Raw genomic sequence first — 19,688 nt, 5'->3', positions numbered from 1 at the left:
TTTATATTAATTATATTTTTAAGATCTACCTAGTATTCTAACCCTTTAAATGATATGCATAAAAAGAATGAGTCATAATTTCCCCCTAGAGATTTGGAATTATCAAATTCACCATTGAGACTTGAATATGTACTCTTTGTTTTAGGATCATAATAATATAGTTTTATTCATAAAATTAGATATTACCCTAAAATAACAACTTTTTGCAAAGTTTTTAGTGATTTAACATAATGAAACTATAAATCAGTTTGTCTGAACAGATCACCTTGCTCACATAGTCAAACATCACTTTTGCAAAATTTTTTCAATTGAGTGATTATTACATGCCTGTTCTGCAATGTTTGTCTAATTATACCTGCACAAACAATAATAAGTAAATCTAAAATCTCAATGAATTTCTTCCAACTTGATTGTCTTCAATGTAGGTTATTTCTGCTGAAACCATAACTGAATTTGCAGGGGGAGTTTCTTCTCATTAACATGACTGAACAGATTTTCACCTTTGGCATATAAGCCATAGCATTTCCCTTCCACGGGTATGAGAAATTTGGCTTGGAATTTTTATGGAAAAGCCTAAAACTATTATGAGAGAAAAAGGGATTGAGGTGAAACTTCCTCCATCTATAAAATGTATCATATCATATATCAATTATTGATTAAACTGACGAGCTATGGAACAGAGCACGAAGCTCAGATAAAGCCCTAGAGATGTCTTGAGACTGACATATAGAGGTTAGAATTTCATATTGGTACAGTCACTTCATTCTTGTGACCCACATATAAAATCCTTTTCTTTCATTCAACAGATCTTTGCAAAATAGAAAATACAACAGTAACAGCAAATAGTTATTATGCTTTGAATCAAAATTTAGCAATTCTGAACTAAGTGGTTTACAAGCATTGTTTGATCGCACCATCACAGTTTCACCAGGTAGAGGTCATCATCTGCTATGTTTTACAAATGCAGAACTGAGACATAAAAGAAAATACTGAAGTTTCAATAGCAAGGAGATACTAATCTATTTATATTGTGTTCTATAAAATGTTCAATGAGTAGTTATGATTTAGACTAAAGAAGACAATTACCATTTATATGTTTATGTCAGAATACATAAATTCATCCTACAAGGCAATTTTTAGGAGGTAAAGAAATAGAAACGTAAGGAAAATATATTAGTAGTTAGTACATTGCCGGGATCAGGCCTGTATCAGTCCTATGCTACAGGGGTCTTCTATCCTGGACTGATGTCTTTGGGGCTGCTTTCATAACCAGCCAAACAGCCCCAGGTCTGACCCTAAGTTGGGGGGTGTGGATCAGGGAAGTCCTAGCTACCCAAGGACATTAAGAATGAGACAAGGAGGGCTGTCAGTCCATACTGGAGATACTGGTTTATTCAAGCAACCTCTTAAATAGCTTTCTAAAAGCAGGGGTACTGGCAGAAAACATCTATTATCATGTATACAGGGCTGACTAGGAAACACTTCCTTTTTTTTGTTTGTTTTTTGTTTTTTTATTTTATTTTCCAGTTTAAATTTAGATAAGAATCAAGGTTGCTTCACAAGTCAGTTCCAGGTCCCTCTCCCATTCCCTCCCTTCCTCCCCTCTCCCCCCCCCCCGTTATCCCCTCATTTCTCCAGGGAGGGTGAGGCCCTCCATGGGGGTGTCCATAGTGTGTCATTTCATATAGGGCAGGGCCTAGACCCTTTCCCAAGAGTTCAGGGTGAGAGTGCACCTCACATTGTTCTATTGGAGTCCAAAGTCCGTGTGTATACTTGGGATGGGTACTGATCTGCTGCCCAAGGCTCAATAGATTCCCTAGGCCTCTTCACTGACACCCAGATTCAGGGGGTCTTGATCAGTCCCATGCTGGCTTCCCAGGCTAATGCCTGGGATTCAAGAGTTAACCTTTGTCTGGTCAGCTGTTTCTGGGGTTCAACCAGCCCAGTCTTAATCCCTTTGATCATCAGTCCTCCCTCTCTGTTACTGGCTTTCTTGAGTTCAGCTCAGTACTTAACCAAGGGAGTCTGCCTCTTCTTCGATCAGCCACTAAATAAAGTTTCTGTTTCCCAGACTCTCTGGCCATAGGATTGTAGGCTGGCACTCCCCAGATCTATGTCTAAAATCCATATATGAGAGAGTACATGCCATGTTTCTCTTTTTGTGACTGGGTTACCTCACTCAGGATGGTTTCTTCTAGTGTCATCCATTTGCCTGCGAATCTCATGATTCCATTATTTTTTCCTGCTGAATAGTACTCCATTGTGTAGATGTACCACATTTTCTCTATCCACTCTTCAGGTGAGGGACATCTAGGTTGCTTCCACGTTCTGGCAATTACAAATAAAGCTGCTATGAACATAGTGGAACAGACATCTTTGCTGTATGAATGGGCATCTTTTGGATATATGCCTAAGAGTGGAGTTGCTGGGTCTTGTGGTAGGTTTATTCCCATTTTTCTGAGGAATCTCCACACTGATTTCCAAAGTGGCTGAACCAGTTGGCACTCCCACCAGCAATGGAGGAGTGTTCCCCTTTCACCACATCCTCTCCAGCATAAATTGTCATTGGTGTTTTTGATTTTAGCCATTCTGACAGGGGTGAGATGGTATCTGAGAGTTGTTTTGATTTGCATTTCCCGGATGGCTAAGGATGTTGAGCACTTTCTCAAGTGCCTCTCAGCCATTTTAGACTCCTCTATTGAAAACTCTCTATTTAGTTCTGCAGCCCACTTTTTAATTGGGTCCTTTGCTGTTTTGGAGACTTGCTTCTTGAGTTCTTTGTAAATTTTGGAGATCAACCCTCTGTCAGATGTGGGATTAGTGAATATTTTTTCCCATTCTGTGGGCTGCCTTTTTGTCTTGCTGACTGTGTCCTTTGCCTTACAGAAGCTTCTCAGTTTCAGTAGGTCCCATTTATTAATTGTTGATCTTACTGCCTGTGCTGCTGGTGTTATGTTCAGGAAGCTGTCTCCTGTACCAATTCGTTCAAGGGTACCACCCACTTTCTCTTCTAAGAGGTTCAGTGTGGCTGGATTTATGTTGAGGTCTTTGATCCATTTGGACTTAAGTTTTGTGCATGGCGATAGACATGGATCGATTTGCATTCTTCTACATGCCAGTCTCCAATTATGCCAGCACCATTTGTTGAAGATGCTTTCTTTATTCCATTGTATATTTTTAGCTTCTTTGTCAAAGATCAGATGTTCGTACGTGTGTGGGTTAATACCCGGGTTTTCAATTCGATTCCATTGGTCTACCTGTCTATTTTTGTGCCAATACCAAGCTGTTTTCAGGACTATAGCTCTATAATAGAGCTTGAGGTCAGGGATGGTGATGCCTCCGGACGTTTCCTTGTTGAACAGGGTTGTTTTGGCTATCCTGGGTCTTTTGTTTTTCCATACAAAATTGATTATTGTTCTTTCAAGGTCTGTGAAGAACTGTGCTGGGATTTTAATGGGGATTGCATTGAATCTGTAGATTGCTTTTGGCAGGATTGCCATTTTTACTACATTGATCCTACCTATCCAAGAGCATGGGAGATCTTTCCATTTTCTGAGGGCCTCTTTAATTTCTTTCTTTAAAGATTCAAAGTTCTTACGATACAGGTCTTTCACTTGTTTGGTTAGCGTTACCCCAAGGTATTTTATGTTGTTTGTGGCAATTGTAAACGGTGATGTTTCTCTGATTTCTCTTTCAGCCCTTTTATCATCTGTATATAGTAGGGCTACTGATTTTCTTGAGTTGATCTTGTAGCCTGCCACTTTGCTGAAGGTGTTAATCAGCTGTAAGAGTTCCCTGGTAGAGTTCTTTGGGTCATTGATGTAAACTATCATATCGTCTGCAAACAGTGAAAGTTTGACCTCTTCCTTCCCAATTTGTATCCCCTTGATCCCCCTTTGTTGTCGTATGGCAATAGCTAGAACTTCAAGTACCATGTTGAAAAGGTATGGAGAGAGTGGACAGCCTTGTTTTGTTCCTGATTTTAGAGGAATTGCGTTGAGTTTCTGTCCATTTAGTTTGATGTTGGCTGTTGGTTTACTGTATATAGCTTTTATTATGTTTAAGTATGTCCCTGTTATCCCAGATCTCTCCAAGACCTTTATCATGAAGGGGTGTTGGATTTTGTCAAAGGCTTTTTCAGCATCTAGTGAGATGATCATGTGATTTTTGTTTTTCAGCTTGTTTATATGGTGGATTACGTTGATGGATTTTCATATGTTGAACCATCCCTGCATTCCTGGGATGAAACCTACTTGATCGTGGTGAATGATTGTTTTGATGTGTTCTTGGATCCGATTTGCCAGTATTTTATTGAGTATTTTTGCATCAATGTTCATAAGGGATATTGGTCTGAAGTTCTCTTTCTTAGTTGTATCTTTGTGTGGCTTGGGGATCAAGGTTATTGAAGCCTCATAGAAAGAGTTTGGCAAAGACCCTTCTGCTTCTATTGTGTGGAACACTTTGAGAAGAATTGGTATAAGCTGTTCTTTGAATTTCTGGTAGAATTCTGCACTGAGGCCATCTGGACCTGGGCTTTTTTTGGTTGGGAGACTTTTGATGACAGCTTCTATTTCCATAGGGGTTATAGGTCTATTTAAATTGCTTATCTGTTCTTGATTTAGTTTTGGCAATTGATAGCTGTCCAGGAAGTCATCCATTTCCTTTAAATTTTCGAATTTTGTGGAGTACAGGTTTTCAAAGTATGACCTAATGATTCTCTGGATTTCCTCAGAGTCTGTTGTTATGTCCCCCTTTTCATTTCTAATTTTGTTATTGCGTGTTCACTCTCTGCTGTTTGGTAAGTTTGGACAAAGGTTTGTCTATCATGTTGATTTTCTCAAAGAACCAACTCTTCGTTGCGTTGATTCTTTGTATTGTTTTCCTGGTTTCTACTTTATTGATTTCAGCCCTCAATTTGATTATTTCCTGGCGTCTACTCCTCCTGGGGGAGTGTGCTTCTTTGTGTTCTAGAGCTTTCAGCTGTGATGTTAATTCTCTGGTATAACTGTTCTCCTGTTTCTTCATGTGAGCATTTAGCGCTATGAACTTCCCCGGTAGCACTGCTTTCAAAGTGTCCCATAGGTTTGGGTATGTTGTGTCTTCATTCTCATTGAATTTGAGGAAGTCTTTAATTTCTTTTTTTATTTCCTCTTTGACCCAGGGATGGTGCAGTTGAGCATTATTCAATTTCCATGAGTTTGTAGGTTTTCTGCAATTTGTGTTGTTGTTGAATTCTAATTTTAAAGCATGGTGGTCTGATAAGATGCATGGAGTTATTCCAATTTTTTTGTAGCTGCTGAGGTTTGATATGTTGCCAAGTATGTGGTTGATTTTTGAGAAGGTTCCATGTGGTGAGGAAACACTTCCTTTAATCCTAGAGATGGTCCTAGAATGCAGGTACACAAGCCCTCAGACTTCCCTTAATGCTTGTCTCAGATACATCTCACTGGTCCCTAGGCAAGTCCCACTAGCCCCCAAGATGGGTGTGGGGCCTAGGCCTATTGTTATACAAATCCTCCACTGTGACCAGGCCATCTAGAGGTAACCAGCTGACATCTAAAAGACAATAAGAGATGTGAGCTTCTGGAATTGAGCTGAGGCCTATAGGGAAATATATTTGGGCCCCAATAGTACATGGTAGAGAAAAACTCAAATAAATGTGCCTTAAAAGAAGGCAGATTAAATACATTGGATTCCAGCTGCCATATGTTCCTGAGTGCAATGGTCCTTTCATATTCAGCACTCTAGTTCTACCTAATCTCTGGCTCTTAGAAAATATCTAGACCGTCTTCCTGAACATTTTCTGAGCAATCAGTGGAGGTACTGTGATATGGATATCTTATTTATGGCTGAGTTCTTCACAGACACTCATCCCAGCACTGTTATTAGTAATCTCTATTAAAAGCCACCTCCTGAACAAAGAAGCTTCTCTGATAAGGACTGAAAGATGCATCTATTAGTACAGACACATATATTTAAAAGTCAGTTTGCTATTACATACATTCAGTAAAATGATAGTAGCAGTTGGCTGCTAGGGAGACAGGCAGTTTTCTCTAGAGGTGTGACCTAGTAAGTTGACTAGGCTGCAATGGACGTTCCAGATAGGTAGGTAGATAGGTAGATAGATAGATAGATAGATAGATAGATAGAGATAGACAGACAGATAGATAATCGATAGACAAGATAGATAGATAGATAGATATGATATTACACACATATATACTGTACACACACACATGCACACACACACATATATATATATATATATATCAATCATCAATTGAGCTCGATGAGTTAAATAAAGAGAACATTAAATTAGGAGAGAGATGAAGGAGGGAATAAATTGAAAAATATTGTATGTATGTATAAAATTCTCAAAATAAAAAATATTTTAATATATTTTATTCTATTGGAATTCTCCTATTAATGTGACAAAAAAATTAAAGGTGCATCATGTTGTCTGCTTTTTATTATTTGCTCTTAGTCTTTGGGCTTTTTTGTTCTTTGATCTTTGGGGGCCCACCACCAAACTCCCAAATAAATAACACATAGAGGTTTATTTTTACTTATAAATGCCTGACCTTAGCTTGGCTTATTTCTAGTCAGCTTTTTAAAACTGAAATTAACCCATCTACCTTTTGCCTCTGGGCTTTTTTCTTTTCTTACTTCTCTATATTTTTCTTTCAGTGTTACTCAATGGCTGACTATGTGGCTGGCCCCTGGAGTCCTCCTGCTCTTGTTCTCTCTTGCTCCTCTGTAGCACAAATAATAAAAACCCAGAGACAGATATTGGGGTACAAGCTGAAACTCAGAAAAGCAAAGCAGGCAGCCAGTAATCCTTAACTTTACCAGGGCTGTGACATGGAGATCCTGTCTTCCCTGTGACTGGAAACGGAATCTCACATGAGACCCTTTGCTTCTTCCTTATATACTACTCTAGTGCTGGGATTAATTATGTGAGCTCTGTTACTCTTTTAGACTGTTTAATGATGTAAAAATCTCATGTAACCCTGATTGGCCTTGAACTCACAGAGATCCATCTACCTCTGTCTTCTGAGTGCTAGGATTAAGGGTGTGTGCCACGATTACCCAGCTTCTATGGCTAGCCAGTGTGGCTAGTTTTGCATTCTGATCCCCAGGCAAGCTTTATTAAATTGTAAAAAATATATCACCACACTACTCTGTAGGGAGATATTTTACATATCCTATCCATAGCACTAACCACTCCCATGTGGGTGTGTTCACGGGTAGGTAGAAAGAACGTGGGGGAGGGGGGATAGAGCTAGGGGGAGAAGACTTTCTTTCTTTGGATTTCAGTTTTGACCTGGAGAGCAGCATGCAGAACTTTGGTTCTCAGCTTTCTTGGTTTTTCAAGTAAGTGATTTCTCTTTCAATAAATTATCATAGGACATCCATATTTTGTGTAGTTTAATATTTCTGCATTACTCCTCCTTTCTTCATATTTCTCTTGCTATTTATTCTCTCTGCCTGCCAACCCCAACTATCCTTTCCCCTGTCTCACAATTGACCATTCAGCTCTTTATTAGACCATCATGTTTTAGACAGGCAAAGAATCACAGCTTCACAGAGTTAAACAAATGCAGCATAAACAAACCAACAAATCTTTGCATCATTAAACAAACATTCCAGAACATAAACAAATATAACACACCTTAAAATAATAATCTACAACAGTGTCAAAATCAATGAAGCTCAAGTTCTCATGTACTAGCATTATTCCTTTGAAAATTAATTGGTGACAGAGCATACCACTGAGGTCAAGGAACCCACAGATCAAACTACTTACAAAATGTGAACTAACTGGTATAACTGTAGGGGTACATTGGTTTTCTGTGAGACTGTATAAAAAATGCCATAAATTTAGTGGCTTAAAACAGCATAAATTTTTTAGCTTGCAGCTTGGAGGGTCAGAAGTCTAAAACAGACCCACAGAGCTAAGGTTCCAGAAAATCATTGCTTGCTTCCCCAGCCTCTAGAGGCAGGTAGGCTTCCTAGGTTCACAAATCTCCATGACTCTGCACTTGTATTCTATTATCAAAGATATTAACTTCTCTATGACCCACCTATACCTTTCGTATGAATTCTTTTTACTTAAACATATCTGAAAAAGTCCAATTGCCATGAATGGTCACAGTTTACAAGCTTCAGGAGGGGAGAAACCTTGTCACAAACACTATGCATGTGTTCATTCCCTATCACAAACACAAGGCAGATATTAATCCCCCTATTAGCCATTCAACTAATAGATTTATCACTATTGATAGTCTGCCTTTAAATATCATAAAACTATTATTTCAATGTAGTGTGGAGCTTCTGTTAAGTTTGACATTCACCACAATAAAGAAAATGTGCTTAAAATGTTATGTTTTGCACCACTTAAAAAGAAAAGGTTACTCGGACGCTCTCTATACATACATACATACATACATACATACATACATACATACATACCTATATATATAGGTATATATGACTTTCCAAAATAAATACAATTCAAACAATTATAATAAGTATTTTTACTCACGTTGTCAAAAGTTTGGGAACCTCTTTGAGCCGGTTCCTATGGGCTTTTTTTTTATCATTGAAAATGACTCCATTAATCTTTGAAGACTTCTGAATTTCTAACATAATAGATGTCTCAAGACCACCTTGTACTTTCCTTGACCCGCATTTCAAGTCAGCAATTTCCCTGAGGGTGGACAAAGTGTTAGAAGACACAACCCTGGTGCCATGGATAATCACTGTTACTAGGATGAAATTGTTTCTAAGCAATTTCTGTGGACAGAGCTATATATTTAAAATCCATAATTTGTCTTCATATTTGCCATGCAATTGAACACTATAATATTTTATCCTCTTTTGTCCTGCAAGTCATATTAGATCATTTGTCATATTTTCTACCAGCAACTGTTTATTATTTTATGTAATAGCACAAATTAGTACTAATAATAAGACAATAACATATTACATTATTAAATGTTAGTTCATATGGCAAAGGTTTTCTTCAGTATAGCTAAACCTATTCTAAATTGTATTACAGAAGCTTACAGATCCTACATCGCTTCAAATGATTTTGATAAAGAAAAGAATGATATAGAAAGAATCACTTTACTCAAACTTAAAGCTTACTATATAGCCACAGTAATTGAGACATCATGGTACTAGCAGATGAAGAGAATCATACATCAATGAGACAGAACAAAGAACCCCGAAATAGAACCACACAAATACACCCAACTGATGTCTGACAAAGGTATAGATGTAATCCAATGGAGGAAGGAGCATTTCCTCGATAACGGTACGTATACAATTGGACATTCATAGATTAAACCAGAGAAACGACATAAAGTTCAGACTTTAAAATCTCACTTGGAATCTCACATTTAAATGTGAAATGCAAGCCTGGAGAACTTTTATGGAAAAATAGATAAATCTCCATCCCCTAGGGTAAGATTAAGAATAATTAAACTTACCACCAAAAGTAACATTCACAAAAGACACCAATATGTTAGGCAAAAGTGGAAAACCTTTAGTTTCAAAAAATTCTCATAAATGAATAAAAAGACAAGGTATAAAGCAGATAAAATGTTTATAAATCAAGTATCTGTCAAAGGACTGATGTCTATAATGTATAAATATCCTTCAAATGATTAAAAAAAAAGAAAATGAGGGAAAACAGAAATTTGGCAAAAGACCTGGAGACACTTCACTGAAGAGGACTTAAGAGACGACAGATGATCACACAAGATGTCCAGCAACTTTAGCCACTATTGAACTGCAAATCAAGCCACAATATGTCATAGCAGTTTTATCAGAACAACTAAATACAGTTAAGTAGTGATGAATAGCCAGTGCTGAAATGAACTGAAAAATTAGGAACAGAAATGAGTTCAGTCACTATGTAACTCAGTATGGCATGTCCTCAAAAAGCCAAGGTAAATCTATCATATGATCAAGCTGTATGGCCCAAGAATCAATAGAAGAACACAGTAGGGAAACCTGCATTCCATGGTTATTGTGATTACATTGGCAATAATTACTTCACAGCCTAGATGTCCATCAACAGAACTGTGTAAAGATAGTATGGCATATGTACACAATGGAGTACTAATCTGCCATTAAGAAAAAATATTATTTTCAAGTTTCTGTACTTTCTGAAGAGTTCTCTTTACTTACCAGGTCCAAGATGTCACCTTTAACTGACAGCAAATTTGCATGCACATATTTCCACAGATCTGTTTATTCATAATTTAATTTAGTTTTAGTTTGTTTTGTTTGATAATAAAGCTCAATCTCTCAGGCATTTCAATTATCGTATTTTTGCAATCATTATTTCTAATTTAGAAACCTTTAAAATCATCATACATGTTGCAAGATGGAGGAGGGAAATTGGCATCTTTCTCTTATACCTCATTAAATTCATAATAAACTTAGAGAAAATTGACATGTTGGTGATGAGACTTCATATTCAAAAACATGATACATTTCTCTATTTATAGTGTATTCTAGTCTGTACTACAAAAGCAAAATAAAAATGCTTTAATTGTTTCTGTTGATAGTAATAATTGTGGGTTCTTGTTGTATTCCCCAAGTGCAGCACAACATGGACATTTGGTGGGTAGTTGAGACATATTGCCACTTTTTACAGGAATAAATAAGACTGTACTACTTCATCTATTCAAGAGACATATGTAAGTACACCAAAAATATAAGTGAATATCAAGATGCCGAATTTATAATAGTGGACCCTCTGATGTGGTTAAGGATGGGAAGTACAGTCAAGGAGTATACAAGAAGAGGCTCTGATTGTATTCTAAACTTATGTATCTACCATATATACATGTTCATCATTTGATATGTTATAGATCTTACATATCATAAAATATTTCGTTATGGAGAAAAGTAAAAACCAAAGCCCCATCTTCTCCATAATTTTCTTGCAAATTATGTAAGAATAAGTACATACTTAGAAAATGGACCTGTGTGCTTTTAAAATGAACTCCAGCTGCGTACATTTTACCAGCTTTATAAGTACATTAGCAAACTTAGAGCTGTAATTTACATGACCTATAAAAGGGTCTTTAAAAGCAAGTAGGAAATCCATGCATAGATGATCTGTTTCTTCTATTAGCCAGGCCATTTCATGGACACTATACTTAGCTAATGTTTTGCAATTGCTGTATTGAAACTCTTATTTTGAGCAGGGACCCCATAAAATATACAGCCACTCCTGAAATACAAACAGAGACACTGAAGAAAATTCCAGTTAAATTAGTTTTGTTTTTAGCAAGACTAAGCCCCTCCTAGATGCCACCTCAGGGTTGCCCCCCTATTTCAATACTATCAAGAAGTTACAAAGAACATACTCAGCTTGTTCTTTCTTACATGTTCTTCCAGTCACATATTTATAAACCAGTGGTGTATTAAAGTAAAACAGTGTTTTGGTAATTCTTTATTTAGCAATAGAAAAATTTTCTCCTTGATAGCAGGCATTGACATCGCATTTCTGCCATTTACTAGCTATGTAATGGAAGCTCAGTGATTTAACATTCTAACATTTAATTTTTATTAATATGTATTTAATAATTTTTATTAATTATTTTGTATCATCAATGGTTGTAAAGAAATGCTTGGTCTACAACATTTTCTATTATGACACAGATTGCTTATACTGATAGAAGTATTTCTTATGCAAAGAATTATCTGATACTAAACATTCTCTACATTTTCCCTAGGAATTTTCAGGACAGGAATAAAGTACAAAATTACACTAAGAATCAAGAACTGTGTTGCACATACACCTTCAACCTCAATACTAAAATAAGCACAGAGTGAATATTTAAAAGCTAATATAGTGAAGACAAAACTTTTGCATACATAATAAAAAATATCTACAACATAGTGAGATGGTGGTTACTCCTCTGTGTCTGTCAGCTCTGAACCTGGGGTTAGGTTCAAATGAATGGGAGTTACATTCTAATGATTTGCAGGACATAAAGAGAATGTTATAGCTTTGAGTATAATTAGAACTCTTTCAGAATACTTCACTAAGTCAGAGTCACTGGACAGCCTTGACTTAAGTTGTCAGGAAACAAAAGTCAGTGAAGATTCTTGAAGGCACCCTTAGGGAAGTTTTTAATTGCTCAATAACAAGCATTCATTGAGCACCAACAGTTACAGCTTAGAATGAACTGAAGGCTGGAAGCAGTTTCAAACTAATCACAATGTTAATATGATCAGCTTGAGAGTGAAGGGGTAAAGGGTACAAGACGATTCTTATGGACACTTAAGAAGACGTTGAACATCCTCTGAGAAGTGATGCTGTAATGATCCCATCAGACAGCAATGGAAACATTCTAACCCTTGTTGAAGCTTCTGTTGAAGGGAGTCTACTTTGTACACAGGTGACTCTACCAAGCAGCACTCAATAGATGCACAGCAGGTAAGTGAGCAATAGTGTTGTGTGATATTGGTTAAACATGTGTTACATTCTGTTGTGCTGTGGAATGTTTATTTAATGATGCAAAAATCTGTTGTATTCTATTGTGTTGCATTTATTTAACCCTGTAAAGCTGTGTTTCTCTGCCTGTCTGAAACACCTGGGTGGTTTAATAAAGAGATAAATGGTAAAGAGCTAGACAGGAGAGAAACATTGGTAGAGAAAATAACTAGGAAGAAGAAGGGTTGAGAGAAGGAGAAAGAGAGGAAGACACTAGGGCCAGCTTTCCAGCAACACAGCCAGCTATGGAGTAAGAAGGAAAGAATATGATATAAAATAGAGAAAGGTAAAATCCTAGAGGCAAAAAGTACATGGAATAATTTAAGTTTAAAAAAAGTTGGCTAGAGCCGGGCGGTGGTGGCGCACGCCTTTAATCCCAGCACTTGGGAGGCAGAGGCAGGTGGATCTCTGTGAGTTCGAGGCCGGGCTAGACCGATAGCCTCCGAAACAATACAGGGAAACCCTGTCTCGTAAAAACCAAAAAAAAAAAAAAAGTTGGCTAGAAATAAGCCAAGCTATGGTGGGGCATTCAGAAGTAAGAATAAGTTTTCATTCTTATTCTGTGTGGCAGAATCTCCAAAAGACCAAATAGTGTTAAAAAACAGTATTTATCAAAAAGAGATTATTCTAAAGATGGGTGGAGCAAGAGTAAGAAGATTCTGTAGGAATTTTAAGAGAAATGTGTGAAATACCTTAATGCTCTCCTTTGGTGTTTAATATTTATGAAGAAAGGAAAAATATTTTTTAAATAACATAAAAATGATATGTGGATTTAGGTGACATATTTAATTTAATAAATAATTTAATTTAATAATTAAAGCATGGCATCCATACTAATATTAGTTTATTTAAATAAAGCCTGACTATTAAAACAAGAAAGAACTGATCACCAAGGAAATGCTTGGGCTTCACAGTGCACTTTTCCTGAAACTTTGAAGATGGAGTAATTCTGGTATGGGATCCTGATTTGGTTAAAAATAAATGGTAAAACACACGTGCAGCATGCAAATATTATGAATAGATAAATGCCATGCTATCTTGAGGCATTATTTTCAGGCAAAATAAAAGGTACATAATTTCAGTAAGAATAGAATAACTGTTGAAAACATATCTGAAGTATTTCCAATGTATTCTCCTTCTACACTAGCCCTTCAAGATGGGTATTGCTACCTCACTGATAAATGATGAAACCAAGGCTCAGGGTGGTAAAGACACTGATTAATGAGTCACTCACTGGTAAATGACACAGAACCAGAATTCAAACCTGGTATGTGCATATGAACCCAAATGCCATGTCCTTTCCATCACGCCAGGATACCCAACCAAATGTGTCTGTAACTTTATGTAAAATGATGACAAAGAGAAATCTTTGAGTCTTACCACTGTATGAATGGCCCTGTTGTCCTTTTGACTACTGTTCTTTTCAACACAATCCTCTGGTTAAAACAAATCTTTGACGTGCTTTTTTCCTGCCTACAACAGAGAATTGTAACAGATACATGACTGAAAATAGCTTCTCTTTTCAAATATGGGCCACTTTTATCCTTCTATACACTGCACCCTGAAGATATACCAAACTGTGCAATAACAAACAACTTCTTTGAGATGACTGGCTCAATGACCTGTTACTCTTATGATATTTATTTTTGAGATTTAAAAAAATAAAAGAACATGAGTCCTCCCAAAAATAAAGAACAGAGCTAATTATTTTAATTTCACTCATGCTGCTAAATACAAAGGCAACTGAAATACCAAATGCAGTTGGCATTTACATTTATGTCAATGTGGGATATAAGATCACATATATCAATGAAAACTGTTACACTAACACATTATCAAGAAAAAAATTTTTACACAGTCCTTAACTTTATATAAATATATGTCAACAAGAGCAACCAGTTGTCCCAATGGAATTTAAAACACACAATCAAAAGCCATGGCTATTTATATACAACTCTACATTTGCTCTTTCATTTTAAAGATGTCTAAAATCTTGACCAGGTAGGCTGCCCATGGATCTTCTCATACCAACAAAACCAACAGAAAACACACACACACACATACAAACACACACACACAGCAACAATGAAATAACAAGAATTAACAATCATTGGTCATTGACATATCTCTCAATATCAACGTTCTCGATTCCCTGATAAAAAGACACAGACTAACAAAATGGATGCAAAACCAGAATCCAGCCTCCTACTGTATACAAGAAACATACCTCAACATCAAGGATAGATATTACCTTAGGGTAAATGATTGGAAAAACATATTCCAAGCAAATAGACCTTAAAAAACAAGCTGTTATAGACATTATAATGGCTAAGAAACTAGAATTAAAACCAAAATTAATCCAAAGAAATGGGGTAGGACACACTACATACTTCTCAAAGGAATCCACCAAGATAACATTTCAATCCTTACCATCAATCCACAAAACGGAAGGGCATCAACTTTCAATAAAGAAACACTACTACAGTTTAGATTACATATTTATCCTCACATATTAAGAATGGGAAACTTCAATACCCCACCCTCACTAATAGACAGGCCATCCAAGGAAAAATTAAACAGGGAAATACTGGGCCTAACAAACATTGTAAACCAAATGCAATTAATGGATATTTACAGAACATTTCACCCAAACACAAAAGAATATACCTTTTTTCTCAGCACCTCATAGAACTTTCTCCAAAAATGATCATAAACTTGAACACAAGGCAAATCTCAACAGATATAAGAAAATTAAAATAATTCCCTGCATCCTGTCAGACCACCACAGATTAAAGCTGAATATTAATAATCGCAGAAAGGATAAAAACTCATGGGAAACAAACAACTCTCTACTGAATGTAAAATCAGCCAAGAAAAACAAAGAAGTCAAGGATGTTCTACAATTCAATGAAAATAAATGTAAAGCAGGCCCAAGCATATGGCACACAATGAAAGTGGTGCTAAGAAGAAATAGAACTACGTGTCTACATAAAAGATAATTGGGAATTTCAAGATTCCATTATTGTTTTTCCACTCTTCAGTTGTAGGGCATCTAGGTTGCTTCCAGGATCTAGCTATCACATATAATGCTGCTATGAACATAGTGGAACAGACATCCTTGTTGTGTGAATGGGCCTCTTTTGGGTATATGCCCAAATTTTGAAATTTGCAGGCAAATGGATGGCACTAGAGGAAAACATCCTGAATGAGGTAACCCAGACATAAAAAGACAAACATGGTATGTACTCACTAATATATGAATTTTAGATATGGATCAGGGAAGTATTAGCCTACAATCCCATTGCCAGTGAGTCTAGAAAACAGGGAGGTTCCCAAGAGAGATGCATGATACCCCAGAGAAGTGGAATGAGGCAAGATCTCCTGAGCAGATTGGGAACATCAGGGGAGGGGAGAGCGAACCAGGAAAAAGAGAGGGGGAGAAGAAGGCATGGGGAAGCAGGAAGGTTGAGTCCAGGTAACAATATGGGAGAGCAGGATGAGAGATACCATAATAGATGGAGTCATTATAGGCTTGAGGAGAGAGCTGACAATAGTGAGATCTCCAGAGATCTACAAGAATAACACCAACTGGAAAACTAAGCAATAGTCGAGAGACTATATGAATAGCCCCTCCTTGATGATAAGGTTGATGACTACTTTATATGCCATCCTAGAACTTTCATCCAGTGACTGATGGAAGAAGAGACAGATACCCACAGCTAAACACTGAACTGAACTCCTGGAACCTAGTGACAGAGATGGAGGAGTGATGAGCAAAGGGGTCAAGACCATGATTGTGAAACCCACAAAGACAGCTGACCGGATAAGGGGGAAGCTCTTAAATCCCAGACTGATGGCTGAGAGGCCAACAGGGGACTGATCCAGACTCCATGAATGTAGTGTCAGTGAGGAGGCAACAGAAATCACTGGGGCCTTGGGTAGTAGATCAGTGTTTACCATGGTGTATGAATGATCTTTGGGAGCCCATTCCAAATAGAGGAATGCTCTCTCAGCCTGGACACATGGGAAGGGCCTAGGTCCTGCCCTGGATGAAATGACAGACTTTGGACATCCTCCCAAGGAGGGCCTCATCCTCCCTGAGGAATGATGTGGGGATTGGGTGGGGGGCTGGAGGGGGATGGTGGATGGACAAAGGAGAAGGGGTGGGAGAGGGGGCTGGAATTGACATGCTAAGCATTCATGTTTCTAATTTAAATAAAAACATATATTGAGGAAAAAATAATTGAAGAAATCCCAGAGTAACAACTTAACAGCACACCTGAAAGCTCTAAAACAAAAGGAATAAGCACACCCAAGATAAATAGATGGTAATAAATAATGAAACTGATGGCTGAAATGAATAAAATAGAAACAAAGAGAACAATACAAATAATCAAGGAAACAAAAGAGTTGGTATTTTGAAAAAATCAAAAAGATAGACAAACCCTTATCCAAGCCAATAAAAGGCAGAGAGAGAATATCTAAATTAACAAAATCAGAAACAAAAAGGAGAACACAACAACAGACATTGAAGAAACCCAGAGAATAATAAGAACATTTTTTAAAAACCTCTACTCAACCAAATTAGAAAGTCTAAAAGTAATGGATAATTTTCAAAATAGGTTCCACTTACCAACATTAAATCAAAGCCAGATAAACAATTTAAATAGATGTGTAACCCCTAGTGAAATAGAAGCAGTCATTAAAATTTTCCTCAAAAATAAAACAATAACAAAAAATCCATGGAGGGTAATACTGTTTTAGCACAGAATTCTACCAGATTTTCAAAGCAGAGTTAACTTCAGTATTCCTCAAATTGTTACCAACAATAGAAACAGAAGGAGTATTGCCCAGGACACTTTATGAGGTCACAGCCACCCTGATACTCAAAACAGACCAATTTCCTTTATGAACATAAATGCAAAATTATTCAACAAAATACTTGCAAAACAAACCCAAGAATACATCAAAAAGATCACCCACCATGATCAAGTAGGCTTCATCCAAGAGAGGCAGGGATGGTTCAACATACTAAAATCAGTAAATGAATCCCAACATATAAATAAACTGAAAGAAAAATAAATACATGATTATCTCACTAGATGTCAAAAACATCTTTGACAAAATCCAACAACCCCTCATTGTAAAAGTCTTGCCAATATTAGGGATACAATGTACATACCTAAATATAAGAAAGGCAATTTACAGCAACCCTATATCCAATTCCAAATTAAATGGTGAGAAACACAAAAGCAATTCCACTAAAATCAAAAACAATACAAGGCTGTCCCATCACTTTGTATTTATTCAATATAGTGCTTGAAGTTCTAACTAGACTAATAAGACAACTGAAGTATATCAAGGGAATACAACTTGGAAAGGAAGAAGTCAAAGCATCATTATTTGCAAATGATATAATAGTATACATAAATGACACCTAAGACAGGTAGAGTAATGGAATAGAACTGAAGGTGAAAAATCACACACATTTGGACACCTGATTTTTGATAAAGAAGCCAGAAATACACAATGGAAAAAAAGAATCTTCAGCAAATTATGTTGGTTTAACTAGATTTTTGCATGTAGAAGAATGCAAATAGATCTATATTTACCACCCTGCACAAAACTCAAGCCCAAGTAGATCAAAGACCTCAACACAAAGCCAGATACACTAAACACAATAAAAGAGAAAATGGGGAGTAACCTTAAACACATTTGGCACAAGAGACAACTTCTTGCACAGAACACAAATAGCACAGGCACTAAGATTAATAATTAACAAATGGAACCTCATGAAATTGAAAATAAGACAAAATGGCAGCCTACAGAATGGGAAAATATTTTCACAAACTCTATGTCTGACAGAGGGCCAATATCCACACTGTATAAAGAACTCAAGAAACTAAACATCAGCAAACAAAATAATCCAATTTAAAAATAAGGCACAGATCTAAGCAGAGAATTCTCAACAGAGCACTGGTTGAGAAATAAAGAAATGTTCAATAATTTTAGCCAACAGGGAAATGCTAATCAAAACCATTTTGAGATTCCATCTTATAACTGTCAAAATGTCTAAGATCAATAACACAAATGACAGCTCATACTGGAGAGAATATTAAAGAAGGGGAACACTGCTCCATTGCTGGTGAGAGTGAAAATTTGTATATTCACTATGGAAATTAATATGGTGGTTCCTTAGAAAACTGAAAATCCTATCTCAAGACCCAGCTATACCTCTCTTGGGCATATACCCAAAGGAAGATCCATCCTACCAGAAGGATACTTGCTCAACTATGTTCATAGTGGCTCCATTCATAACAATCAGAACCTGGAAACAGCCTGCATGTCTCTCAACTGAAAAACAAAATCATTCTGAGTGAGGCAACCCAGTTCCAGAAAGACAAACATGGCATATACTAACTTAAAAGTGGATTAAATGTTAAGCAAAGGATAATCACCCTGTAATCCAGAGACACAGAGAGGCTAAGTAACTAGGAGGGCTCATGGGGGAGGTGTACATAGATCTCCGTGGTAAGGAAACGGAATAGATTTTGTAGATGGACTCAGGCAACAAAAGGGTCCAGATTAGAGTGGGAGGGATGGATGAAGAAAGTACAGGGAGACAAAGCTGGAATAGCAGGGCATTTAGGCAACAATGTGGAAATTCGTGCAATGGCAACTTCCTGGAACCAATGAAAGTGACCTTCGCAAGAACTCCTAGTAATGGAGGTTATGGTGTCTGAAGAAGACAGCCTTGGAGCCAGGCAAAACTTCTAGTGGTGGGACTGTGTTGCATTAATTTGAGTTGTTGGCTGATGGGGTCCCATGGAGAACTCCAAACAACCTAAGTTGATGCTAGGACAGAGTGTTGTTGTTTGCAAACTGACAATAGGACCTATTGCCCAGGACACCATCCACACAGCTTATTGAACATAAAGAGGTTAAGATGATGCCTGCATGTAGCCTTCACCTATATAACCTATATATTCTCCTCTGTTTGGTACCTGAAAGTACTCTATAGACTACTGAAAAAGAAGCCTGAACACCAACAAAGCCACAAAACCTTCAACCTGCAATCTGTCCTGCCTGAAAGATGTGCTGGGACAATGGTGGCTCAGAGCTTGAAGAAGTGTCTAGTCAATGTCTGGTTTAACTTGAGGCCTATGCC

This window comes from Mesocricetus auratus, unplaced genomic scaffold, assembly GCF_017639785.1.
Source record: "Mesocricetus auratus isolate SY011 unplaced genomic scaffold, BCM_Maur_2.0 Super-Scaffold_100004, whole genome shotgun sequence".
NCBI classification, from domain to species: domain Eukaryota; kingdom Metazoa; phylum Chordata; class Mammalia; order Rodentia; family Cricetidae; genus Mesocricetus; species Mesocricetus auratus.
This window is presented reverse-complemented; position numbering follows the sequence as displayed.